Source organism: Triticum urartu, chromosome 1 (assembly GCF_003073215.2).
Source record: "Triticum urartu cultivar G1812 chromosome 1, Tu2.1, whole genome shotgun sequence".
Classification (NCBI taxonomy): domain Eukaryota; kingdom Viridiplantae; phylum Streptophyta; class Magnoliopsida; order Poales; family Poaceae; genus Triticum; species Triticum urartu.
In genome coordinates, this window is record NC_053022.1 from 28,098,842 (window position 1) to 28,110,743 (window position 11,902).

Sequence of the window (11,902 nt, forward strand, 5' to 3'; positions counted from 1 at the left end):
TGCCAGTCGAGGAGGTGACAGTTTTATCGGCCATGGCTGTATGGAGAACAACCAAGGAACGGAAGAAGTCAAGGAAAATAGTTGCATCGGGGAACAAGGAAGCGAAGGCAACAAATGACAAGATGGCATCAACAGCGGACTCCTCCGGGGAGGACCGCCGCGCCTAATGGCTATTTTATGCTGGAACTGTCATGGGTTGGGCGACCCCGCGACAGTTCATGAGCTGCGCGACCTTGCGCGGGAGAGTGCGCCGGCGATCTTATGCGTGGTGGAGACACAAATCGCTAAGGCTCGCATGGAAGGTTTGGCAAGTACTTTGGGTTTTGACGGAGCTTATGGAGTCGGTAGTTCAGGGCGTAGTGGGGGCCTTTGTGTTTACTGGAAAAAGGAGATGGGCTTGGAACTTCGAAATTTTTCCAAATACCACATCGACATGGAGGTGAAAGAGGAAGCGAAAGAGCCATGGCGGTTAACATGTTGGTATGGAGAAGCTAATACTAGCATGCGATATAAAACATGGGATATGATGAGATTTCTAAAGGCTGATTGCGATCTTCCATGGCTATGTATTGGGGATTTCAATGAAGTCTTGAGGCAAGAGGAGCAGTTCGGACCAAACTTGCGAGAGATGGCTCAAGTTAATTTATTTCGGGAAGTTGTAGATGTTTGTCAACTCTGTGATATTGGATACAAGGGGCTGGACTGGACATTTGAAAGACGTATACAGGGGGGTGATTTCTGCCGTGTTAGACTTGATCGTGCATTGGCCACCGCAGAATGGTGTAGCAGGTTCCCTCTAGCTACGTTACACCACTTGCATGCTGCTAAGTCGGATCACTGTCCTATTCTTTTAACCAATCAATCTGCCGTCAATGATACAAGATCAAGGAACCCAAAATTGTTTCGTTACGAAGTAATGTGGGAGCGACATGGGGATTCTTGCCGTTGCTTGAGCAAGCATGGGGAACAGCTAAGGCCGGAACTGTTGGAGAAATCTGTGAAAAACTTAGAGCAACAGCAAGCGCCGTCATGACATGGGGAAGTTCAGAGTTTGGAGCAGTTCGACAGGAGCTGCGACAGCTCCGGAGGCAGCTTGCAGAATTGCGATCTGCTCCGGCACGTGTTGGCCCAACTTATGAAGAGTTAAAAGTCGAGGGTCGCATCATCGAATTGTGCTTCCGCGAGGGGTGATGTGGCGTCAGCGGGCACGTGTCCAGTGGCTCGCTGAAGGTGACAAAAATACACGTTTTTTCCAGCAAAAAGCTTCGAATCGACGCAAGAAAAATCGCATTACACGTTTGGTTAAAGAAGATGGTTCAGTCTGTGTCGATCACACACAAATGGAAAACATGACAGTGGAGTTCTATGAGCATTTGTTTGCCTCGGAGGGGGTGATTGGTATAGAGGAAGTACTTTCGCATGTGCCTTGTAAAGTAACTAATGATATGAATGCCGATCTGGATAAGCCTTATAGTGAAGCTGAAATAAAAAAGGCATTATTCCAAATGTTCCCGACAAAGACGCCGGGGCCAGATGGGTTTCCAGCACATTTTTTTCAGAAATATTGGCATTTATGCGGTGAAGAGGTGACCAAGATTGTTATTCGGATTTTGAAGGGGGAAGACTCCCTTGAGGAGATCAACAGGACGTTCATTGTTATTATCCCTAAGGTAAATAACCCAACTTTTTTGTCTCAGTTCCGACCCATTAGCTTGTGCAATGTGATGTTCAAGATCGCATCAAAAGTGCTAGCTAACAGACTGAAGCAGATTCTCCCTAAGATCATTTCCGAAGAGCAGTCGGCCTTTGTGCCAGGTAGACTCATTACTGATAATGTCATAACGGCGTATGGGTGCTTGCATTACATGAAAAATAATAGAAGTAAGAAGAATTCCCATTGTGCTGTAAAGTTGGATACGCAGAAAGCCTATGACCGTCTAGAATGGAACTATCTCGAAGCAATCATGAAGAAGTTGGGAATTAGTAACCAGTTTGTAGATGCAGTTATGAGGGGAGTAAAATCAGTTTCTTACTCGGTCCTCTTCAATGGAGGTCCAACAAGGGAATTTTTGCCATCCAGAGGGATTCGACAAGGTGACCCAATTTCGCCATATTTATTTCTCTTAGCAAGCAAAGGCCTGTCTTGTTTAATGCAGCATGCAAGCAGAGTTGGCGGTCTAGAAGGAATTCAAATTGCAACCCAAGCACCTCGCATTAACCTGCTACTCTTTGCTGATGATTGTATTTTATTCAGTAAAGCATCAAGAGAGAAGGCGGAAGCATTGAATAATGTTCTCAATACATATTGCCAAGCATCGGGGCAGCGGATCAACAATGACAAGTCCTCCATTTATTTTGGAAAGGGCTGCCCAGAGGCTGTCCGGCAACAGGTAAAGACCATGCTGAATGTTACAAATAAAACCTTAAATGAGAAATACTTGGGTCTTCCTTCTGATGTTGGAAGGTCGAAGAATGGAGCATTTGCCTATCTCAAGGACAGGGTGTGGAAAAGGGTGCAAGGATACATGGAGAAATTGTTGGCGGGAAGTGGAAAAGAAGTTCTTATCAAATCTGTTGTGCAGGCGATACCCACGTATTCCATGTCGGTTTTCAAGTTACCTAGAGGACTATGCGAGCATATTACGTCCCTGATCCGCAAATTCTGGTGGGGAAGTAAAGCGGGAGAGAGGAAAACATCATGGGTGGCATGGGACGACATGACTATGCCAAAATACAAGGGAGGTCTTGGTTTCCGAGATATAGAAATTTTTAACTTGGCACTACTTGCTCGCCAAGCTTGGAGATTGTTGCAAGAGCCGGAATCACTCAGTGCACGCATCCTAAAAGCAGTTTATTTTCCCCTTGGAGAACTTCTGACGGCTGAATTGGGTACCCGACCATCTCAAGTGTGGAGAGCCATCTGCGAGGGGAGGGATACGCTCAAGGTTGGCATCATCAGGAGAATTGGAGACGGGCGCGACACACATATATGGGAAGATAATTGGTTACCAAGGGACTTTAAACTCCGACCAATTAGTGCCATTTCATCTAGTCCACCGGAGAAGGTCTCGGAGTTGATGTGTCCGGTTACCAGAACGTGGGATGGGACAGCTTTGAACATGCACTTGCTACCAATGGATGCAGAAGTCGTTCGTCAAATACCCTTAGGACATCTGAATCAAAAAGACTGTTGGGGCTGGCATTATGAGAGGAATGGAAACTTCTCCGTGAGATCCTGCTATCGACTATTAGTGAAAACCAAAATGAGGCGTGAAGCATGGATGAATGGGGAAACTGAAAACTCAAATGTTGAGAGCCAGGATAGAAATTGGATGAAGTTGTGGAAGGTACGAGTCCCGCCAAAATTGCGCTTGTTCGCATGGAGGCTGGCGCGTTCGTCACTACCGACGGGTGAGGAGCGGACAAAACGTCACATGACCACATCACCTGTTTGCTCAATATGTAGTGCAGCTTATGATTCCTGGAGACATGCCCTTCTAGACTGTAACATGGCTAAGAGTGTGTGGGCACTCAGAGATGACGATTCAGGTGTGGCCCTGTATGGAGATGAGACACTGGATGCTAAGCTGTGGCTGTTCGGTTTATTTAGCACACTCAGCAGTGGCAAAGTCGTGGAGGTTTTGGTTACACTGTGGTCCATATGGTACGCACGACGGCGGGCTATACATGAAAATGAGCTCCAGAGTCCTCTCTCAACACATCTTTTTATAAACAGGTATCTTGATGAACTAAAGGGCCATGACTCTATGTCACCAAAGCATGGCCCGACGAGCAAACCAGCAGCGCCAAAGTGGATTCCCCCAGTTCCTGGAAACATCAAACTCAATGTGGATGCAGCAGTGGCCAAATCCACCAGCAGAGGAGCTGTGGGGGTGGTATGCCGAGATGAGCAGGGAAGCTTTAGAGGGGCTTCCGCTGTTGTTTTTGAGGGGCTGACGGAGCCTGAAACTTTAGAAGCTTTGGCTTGTAGGGAGGCCTTGGCTTTGGGACATGATCTTCACTTAGGAAAGCTTCAAGTAGCAACTGACTGTCTGAGAGTCATCAAGGAGATAGAGTCTGATAAGAACTATGGTGGTCATTGCATGATAATTAGAGAGATTAGATCTTTAAGTTCTTCTTTTTTGGCTTGTACTTTTAGCCATGAGCAGCGTAGCAGCAACGGTGAGGCTGATAGATTAGCTAAGATGGCATCTTCTCTCAGTCTGGGATGCCATGTGTGGCTGGTGGAGCCTCCTGAACATTTATGTATTCCCTCGAACATTGAGATGTAATAAAGCTGCGTTGTTCTCTCTAAAAAAAAAACTCCACCGCACGACCCCAAACGGACGTCCGTTTTGTCCGGATTCTGTCCGTTTGGGTAGGGCAATGGGGTCGTGTTCAGCTGTGTCCTGGAATGCGGTTGGCCGTGCGCCCAGCACGCGGTCCCATCCCTTTGCCCTATCCTGTCCGTCAAGGTCAAAAATGGCCATATTTTCATCAAAACTAGTTTTACAACCCAAATATTTGTCTGAAAATTAAAATAGTTTTACAACCCAATTGAAATTGTCTTTAATAAAATAGTTTTACAACCAAATTGGAATTGTCTTGACTGAACATAAAATGGACCAATACATCTATTGGTTGTCAATGTCATCCCACACGTGCTCAACCAAGTCATTTTGAAGATTCAAATGAGTGTGCCAATCACGCATCTCACGGTGGAATTAGGCAAACTGTTCAAATGTGGTCGGGTCTTGGTGCAGTGGCTCAATATTTTCACCTTGATAATCAAATCCTTGGTCGAAGATACTCTCATCACGCTCGTCCTCGACGACCATGTTGTGCATGATCACACAAGCAATCATCACCTCCCAAAGCTTCCTTTCATCCCATGATAGTGCAGGGTTTCGAACGATACCCCACCGGGATTGAAGCACACCAAAAGCATGTTCCACATCCTTTCTAACACTCTCTTGCATTTGGGCAAATCTTTTTCTCTTCTCACCTTGGGGTTTCGAGATTGTCTTCACAAAAGTTGACCACTGAGGATATATACCATCTGCTAGATAGTATTCCTTGTTGTACTGGTGGCCGTTGATCTCAAAGTTGACAGGTGGGGAGTGGCCTTCTGCAAGCTTCGCGAAGACTGAAGAACGCTGCAGCACGTTGATATCATTGTGAGAACCTGCCATGCCGAAGAAAGAATGCCATATCCAAAGATCATGTGATGCCACCGCTTCTAATATGACAGTGCACCCGTTGACATGCCCATTGTACTGGCCCTGCCAAGCAAATGGACAGTTCTTTCACTCCCAGTGCATACAATCTATGCTTCCAAGCATGCCTGGAAAGCCTCTAGCTGCGTTGGTCGCCAACAATCTCTCTATATCAGCGGCAGTTGGCTGCCTCAAGTACTCTGGGCCAAACACCTCGATCACAGCCTGGCAAAACTTGTACATTGACATCAGACATGTTGTCTCACTCATACGCACATACTCATCCACCAGATCGTCTGGAATTCCATATGCAAGCATGCGGATGGCCGCAGTGCATTTCTGGTAAGAGGAGAATCCAAGCTTGCCGAGGGCATCCATCTTGCACTTGAAGTATGGGTCATGAGCAACCACTCCCTCTCGGATACGATTGAACACATGCCTTGCCATTCGAAAACGGTGACGGAATTTATCCGGCTTGAAGAGCAGGGTGTTGGCAAAGTAATCGGCATAGAGCAGGGCGTGGCCTCTCTCCCTGTTGCGGTTCAGGTTGGGAGCACGGCCAGGGACTGACCCCCTGTACCGAGGAAGCTGCCGTTGAATGTGGTCGTGAACGACCAGTGCAGCCACCACAAGATCTTCATCATCCGATGAACAAAGGAAGTGATGGAAGAAAAACTCGTCTCCACTGTCCATACCTTTGTGGGCAAAATGCCGAACACCTTGTGGTCGTGGTGGCGAAGAGGCCGCGATGATCACCTGGACGCAGCAGGGGTGGTTGCCGGCCGGCTACTGGCCGCTCTGGAGCTCTCGTCGTAAGCTGCCGAGGCCGCCGTGGTACGTCGCCGGCGGTCGTGTCCCCTCTGCGACCGGCAAAGAGGGCGACGGCCAAACCTCCAATCGCCGGCCAAAACTACGGCCAAAGCACGGGCGTGGTGGCGGCCATGTCGAGACGTGGTTTGGTAGGGACGGCCGGGAGCTGCGCGGTGAGGAGGCGGCCGGAGAATAGCGGTGGCGCCGACGGCGGGGCGGGGCGGGAGAGAGAGGGTGCAAGCGTTGGAAGCAGACGGACTGCTAGTGTCCCCGACAGGCAGGCCACGGGGGGGGGGGGGGGGGGGGGGGACAAGGGCGTGCGTCCGTTTGAGGCTGCGCGCTGGGCCGCGCTATTCATCCATTTTACCCCAAACGGACGCGCGCGGACAGGATGGGGTCGCACGGTGGAGTTGGCCTAACTATCTCCGGTGCGTCGGTCGGTGACCTCTGCGGCATCGCTGCGTCGGGGGGCGCCGTTGTGGAGTCGGCCCTGGAGTTCGCCACTTTGCCCTACTGTGCTGCTGGCAGTTATGGAAGCATCACAATTCACTTGCTTTCCGCTGGCTGCCCCCTTCTCTACGCCGCGTGCTCAGCTGCTGCCGGGACGACACTGGCGCGGGCGCCTCCGGATTCCTCGCCGGCACCACATCGACTCGTGGATACGCGCGCTCTCTCCGGCGGCCCGGGCTGCGAAACCTGACCAATATATTTAGGTGGGGGAAGCTCCCCACCCCCTCTGAAAAATGAAAATAAAACATGTCAAATAACCAAAAGCCGATGCCAACAAATAAGCACAAGGTTGGCAAAAGGTGAAGACGTGCAACTTTCTGAGGGAGAAGACGTAAATCTTTTTGGGGCTTGATGAAACTGCAATGTTTACCCATCTTACATAACAAGTGCTTCAGCAGTAGTAGCATCGCCTGCATAGGTTAGATAAGAGCGCTTGGCTGCCAAAAATGTACCATTATGTGATGTCTAAGCATTGTCGCAGTTGCGCCTAACCCTTCATCAGAGTAGCCCTTAGCTGCCAAAATATTGACGAACCAACCTGTGATTGGATGGTTAGAGGGACTCTGGTATCCTCAGCCCACCTACGGTGACTTCGTAAATCTCAAGATGATATGCCGGCTCAGTCTTTCAGAGGTGCTCATAAAGATAGGGTGTGCATGTATGCGTTTATAGGGATGAGTGTATGCGCGTGTATATGAGCACTTGTGTCTATATTGATGTTCAAAAAAAATATTGGCGCTCTCTCTCTCTTTTTTTTTCCTTTTTTATAAAAAAATGTATCTAAGTACGGAATACTGATCAAGTTAGGTGCCTGCCAAACTTAAGCACCAATCCATTGTCGTCCAGCCCGGTTAGGATACCTGGCTTTCACCCAGGTGACCCGGGTTCAAATCCCGGCAATGGTTCCAAACATCACAAAATCAGGAAACAACACTACAGCCGCCAAGACATATAGCAAGCTAAGAACATTACTGAAAAAAAGGATCACCAACTTCTGAAATCGAGACCAGACTGGACCAAAAGCAAGATCAGCATCTTAATTAACCATCTTGTTCTAGGAAGAAAAATTGCGGCACATCAGCAGTAGTTGCAGGCTTCGAACACTTCAGTTTTCGTCCGATTCATATTTCAAGATCTTCTAACCCAGCCTCGGTGATTCTCAGCAGACCACCAGCCGGCGCCACGCGAGCTGCATCATGAGCTCGCACCGCCTTCTGTTGAAGCGCCGACGATCCCTCCGGCAGTTTCTTCCTATCGCCGTCATTCTGCAAACCTGCCCACAAATGAAGGAAAGCGCGGATGGCACAAGTCAGCTCAACAGGAGCCAATGTTAAGTTCATGCTCTATTCCGAGTTTTCGGATTGCCCAGCAGAAGGCATCAATCCCCACCACATGAAAATTAAGTCCTACTGGTATTTTCTCAGCAACCCACCAAAAAAATAGTTAGTGAAGCAGCTGGTCTATCGAAGTGATCAGAGCAATAGAATTGTCCATGAATATCGATGTAACTTGTGGACTGTAGAAACCCATGTATGGAATCAAAGTACGGAAGTTCTCTCTCTTCCATAGCTTCTTCCACTGTAATGACTTGAGATTAATCTTGTACTAGATGCCAAGGTCTGTGGTCACGAAAATGATATCACGGCCCTCCACAGATCCAATCAGTCTAAGTCTTATCCTGGGATTTTGAATGGGGAGAAGGTTTTTGAGATCGATGATTGCACGCTCAGCCCATGCCGCAGCTCCATCGGAACCCATCTGCCTTGACCACACGTAGAGGGTTAACATGTCCACATGCGCAAACCCCAAACTGCCATCCACCATCGCCATGACAGCAGCTCGAGCGACAGGCCCCTCCAGTGGCGCGTCAACCAGCGATAAGCAGTTAGAACCCAAGTCGTACTTGAGAATTCCTACATGAAGATCATCGTCGAACACAAACATAAGCATGAAGTGCAATGCGTTTCCGACGAGGACAGGGGGCATTTCGTCGAGGAGTGGATCAGCAGTAAGATGAAGACCAGGGCACTGCTCGCTCCACTCGGCCGTCTCCGGCGAGTACACGCGCGCGCGCGCAACACAATCATCGTCGTCATGACCGATCCTGTCCAGGCCGACGAAGACCACCCGGAAGGGGCCCTCATGGCAAGCCCGGTGGCCACAATCGCTCACGGCGCAGAGCACCGCGGCGACCCAATGGTGCGCGGGCGCTTCCAGCTTCATCCGGGGGCGTGTCATTGGGTCCCAGACGACGAGGCCCATATCATATCTATAATGATTGCCCATGAGAACGCGGCCATGGCGGCAGTCCCACGGAGTGTACCCATGGTCGTCCGGAGCGCGCGCGGCGATTTTTTTTTTGAAAGATCCGGGGTTTCCGGCTTCATTGATTTAGAAGAAAGCAGCGGGAGAACAGGGGGTGATCAAGCGATCATGGATGCAGTTTGAGAAATGAAAATGAAAACTACAGGGTGACCGGCTTAGCCCTCGGCCTAATCTCTCGCTACATATTCCCCAAAGGGGGGCTCTAGGCATGTTGCTCCCGCCATTCTCCATAGCTCGATCGTGTTCCTGATGGAGTGCAGCACGTCTTCAGCATGGGGGAGTTTGCTGTTGAAAACACATGCATTTCTCTCCTTCCATATCTCCCAGGCTATCAGCATCATCATTGTCTTGAGCCCTTTCCTGAAGTTTGATGGTGCTAGTTGGACTATTTTTTTCCAGTGCCTCAGTGATGAGTGGCTCGTTGTTCTGGCAAGCTGCAGGGCTGCACATCCATTCCAGGAGGATGCCGCCTCCCAAACCGATCGTGCGAGCGGGCAATCCCAGAATAGGTGCGTAGAACATTCGAGATTTCTGAGACAGAGAGCGCAGAAGTAACCGTTTGGCCACCCGCGCCGCTGCAGGCGATCGTTGCACCAGAGTCTGTCTTGGAGGAGAAGCCATGCAAACATCTTAACGGTTCCAGGGGCCCAAGCCTTCCAGATTGCCGCCTTGATTCCGGGATTAGGGGCATCGCCTGTCTGCAGTTTGTAAGCAGCACTGGCAGTATAGACGTTTCCACCACCTGCCACCCAGGTGATCGAGTCTTCCTCCGTTGTTAGTGCGACGTTGGCCCTGCGAAGCTTTCGCCAGGCACTGGACCACCATTTCGGCCCTATTGCCATGCTGTAGGTCTTGAATCCATTTGTCATTTTCCAGGGCCTCTTGAACTGTCCTGCCCTTGCCACGCGAGTGCTGGAAAAGAGTTAGGAACTCTTGGCATAGAGGCATTGATCCCAACCAAGAGCTTGTCCAAAAAGTGGCTGTTCTTCCGTTTCCCAGCTGCACTGAGGTGGTCGATGCAAAGAGCACACGATCGTCGTGATCGCATGGGACGGGAAAGCTCATCCAGGGGCTATGCTGTTGCTGCCATGAAAGCCAGAGCCATCGCATCCGCAGGGCCGCGCCGAAACGGTGGAGATCCAGGATGCCCAGCCCTCCCTTGTCCACCAGCCGGCATACCTTATCCCAAGCCACCTTGCATTTGGCCCCGGTGATTTTCTCGTCCTGCGCCCAGAGGAACTGCCTGCGAGCCTTGTCCACTTCTCTTAGGATTTTCTTTGGGACCTTGAGGACGGTCATGGCAAACACTGGCAGCGCAGTTAGCACCGCACGCACGAGGACTCGCCTGCCAGCCATGCTCATGAGCCGGCCCTTCCATCCCGCCAGCCTAGATCGAATTCGGTCGGTTATGAACTGGAAGTGCACCAGCCTTAATTTTCTCATGGAAATGGGCAGTCCAAGATAGGTGGTTGGAAAAGAAGTTTGCTGTCCTCCGAAACTAGCAAGCACCTCAGACAGCTGAATGTCATTGCATTTTATTGGAATCACCGAAGACTTAGCCTGGTTCAGTTTGAGCCCCGTGCAGTCGCCAATTTTTTTTTCGGCGAATTTCGTGGTGGAGACGAAGTTTGCCACGGGTTCCTCCTCATCAGGCATGCAGGGATAAGGCCATGAATACAAGGTGACTATAGACTTGCAAGATAGGATCAAGAACTCACATATATTCATGAAAACACAATAGGTTCAGATCTGAAATCACGGCACTCGGGCCCTAGTGACAAGAATTAAGCATAGCAAAGTCATAGCAACATCAATCTCAGAACATAGTGGATACTAGGGATCAAACCCTAATAAAACTAACTCGATTACATGATAAATTTCATCCAACTCATCACCGTCTAGCAAGCCTACGGTGGAATTACTCACGCACGGCGGTGAGCATCATGAAATTGGTGATGGAGGAAGCTTGATGATGATGATGGCGATGGATTCCCCTCTTCGGAGCCCCGAACGGACTCCAGATCAGCCCTCCCGAGAGGTTTTAGGGCTTGGCGGCGGCTCCGTATCGTAAAACGTGATGAATCCTTCTTCTCTATTTTTTCCTCCCCGAAAGCAAATATATAGAGTTTGAGTTGAGGTTGGAGGAGCTCCACGGGACCCACGAGGTAGGGGGGCGCGCCCAGGGGGCAGGCGCGCCCCCACCCTCGTGGCTAGGGTGTGGGCCCCCCGGTCTTCATCTTTTGCAAGGATTTTTTATTATTTCCAAAAATACGTTCCATGAAGTTCCAGATCATTCCGAGAACTTTTGTTTCCGCACATAAATAACACCATGGCAATTCTGCTGAAAACGTCAGTCCGGGTTAATTCCATTCAAATCATGCAAGTTAGAGTCCAAAATAAGGGCAAAAGTGTTTGGAAAAGTAGATACGACGAAGATGTATCAACCCCCCAAGCTTAAACATTTGCTTGTCCTCAAGCAATTCAGTTAATAAACTGAAAGTGATAAAGAAAACTTTTTACAAACTCTATTTGCTCTTGTTGTTGTAAATATGTAAAGCCATCATTCAAGTTTTTAGCAAAGATTATAGACTAACCATATTCACAATAACATATAGGTCTCATGTTTACTCATATTAATGGCATAATCAACTAGCGAGCAATAATAATAAATCTCGGATGACAACACTTTCTCAAAACAATCATAATATGATATAATAAGATGGTATCTCGCTAGCCCTTTCTGAGACCGCAAAACATAAATGTAGAGCACCTTTAAAGATCAAGGACCGACTAGACATTGTAATTCATGGTAAAAGAGATCCAGTCAAGTCATACTCAATGTAAACTAACAGTAATGAATGCAAATGACAGCGGTGCTCTCCAACTGATGCTTTTTTTAATAAGAGGATGATGACTCAACATAAAATTAAATAGATAGGCCCTTCGCAGAGGGAAGCATGGATTTGTAGAGGTGCCAGAGCTCGGTTTTGAAATAGAGATGAATAATATTTTGAGCGGTATACTTTCATTGTCAACATAAC

General features: G+C 48.9%; 1 non-coding gene and 1 pseudogene across 1 annotated transcript; one reads left to right on the forward strand and one right to left on the reverse strand.

Moving 5' to 3' along the window:
- Positions 1-7,367: 7,367 nt before the first annotated feature.
- TRNAE-UUC lies at positions 7,368-7,441 on the forward strand. Its single transcript has one exon. It is a non-coding gene; the product is annotated as a tRNA-Glu (tRNA).
- Positions 7,442-7,979: 538 nt separating this feature from the next.
- LOC125532637 lies at positions 7,980-8,822 on the reverse strand (annotated as a pseudogene).
- Between the last annotated feature and the right edge of the window lie 3,080 nt (positions 8,823-11,902).